We start from the raw sequence: 1656 nt of genomic DNA on the forward strand, positions 1-1656 counted from the left end.
TTAATAAGCGAGAGGGGTCGAGGGGGGAAGTTAATTTGGGAAATGACAAACAAACCCATTTTGCCCCATTATTCTCTTAATGAGTGCGAGCGGGGTGGGGGGGTGTCAACTCAAAAAATGATAAACAAACCCATTTTGCGACCACGGTTTTCATAATCAGGGGTNTTTTTGTGAAAAACTGTAATGCTCATTATCTCCAAAACTACTGGTCCGATCGACTTTTTTTTTTTCAAAATATTCCTCATGGTATCTTCTATCAAGATCAATCAAAATATGCATAGCCGCCCATACAAAGTTTTCAAGATATCACCGTTTTTCTAGTTTTGTAAATTAAAATCCAATGTGGGCTCTATAATGAGCGTTAAACATGGACTAAACATCTGAGATTCTGGCTACTATTTTGCATGATTAGCCTACATTCGTGTATAAAATTTTGTGCTAATCGATTCAGTACATCCTGGCATAGAGTGATTCANCAGACCCATTTTGCCCCATTTGTTATTTTTTTTCTTAATGAGCGAGAGGGCGGCGGGGGGAATGTCGAGTCGGGAAACGATAAACAAAGCCATTCCACCCCATTTTTCCTAATCAGCATGAGGGGGGAAACGTGAATTTGGGAAATGGCTTACAAAACCATTTTGCCCCATTTGTTGTATTTTCCCTGATGAGCGAGAGGGGGTCGGGGGAGTAGAGGGGGGGAGTTAATTTGGGAAGCGGCTCAAGAACCCATTCTGCNATTCGTCCGAAACGCTTTTTTTTCTTAAAAATCACAAATTATCATTTTATCAATGTTTTCCATCTCTACATGACTTCAAAAGTCATATAATACAAATCCATGTTTTTTTTTACTCCATATAATCTAATATTTGATGGAAATCAAGTTTCATAAACTTGATTTCTCACANTTTATTTCGGAAGGGAGGGGGGGTGTCAACTCGGGAGATGACAAACAAACGCATTTTGCCCCATTATTTTCTTAATGAGAGGAAGGGGGCGCGGGCGGGAAGTGAATTTGGCAAATAGCAAACAGACCCATTTTGCCCCATTTGTATTTTTTTTCTTATGAGCGANCCATATAATCTAATATTTGATGGAAATCAAGTTTCATAAACTTGATTTTTTGAATTTACAAGACCATTCTCGTTAATTATAATATTATTCAATAAATACCTGATATTCATCCAAAATGCTGTACCACGTAGATTAAACAGAGTGAGCTTAACGGATTCAGTATTTGCTGCAGACGATCTGTGTGAGTTTGAGTGGGAGTTACATGCACGTCAGCAAATAAATCTTTATGGGCAAATAAAAATACAGTCTAAGGAAATAATTGAGTCGGAATAAGATAAAAATCATCAAGATATTTTAATTAAATAAAAAACTAATATGAATTNACACGATAAACAAACCCATTTTGCCCCATTCTTCTCTTAATGAGTGCGAACGGAAGGAGGGGGGTGTCACGCGGGGGATGACAAACAAACCCATTTTGCCCCATTATTTTCTTAATGATAGAGAGGGGGGGAGAGTCAATTTGGGAAATAGCAAACAGACCCATTTTGCCCCATTTATATTTTTGCTTCCGAATGGAAGCTTTGTAATCGGTCGATTTTTCGATTCGCTAATTTTGCTTGGAAATGATGTAGAATGGTCTGA

This window comes from Diachasma alloeum, unplaced genomic scaffold, assembly GCF_001412515.2.
Source record: "Diachasma alloeum isolate Michigan unplaced genomic scaffold, Dall2.0 Dall_scaffold_00305, whole genome shotgun sequence".
In the NCBI taxonomy this organism is placed as follows: Eukaryota; Metazoa; Arthropoda; class Insecta; order Hymenoptera; family Braconidae; genus Diachasma; species Diachasma alloeum.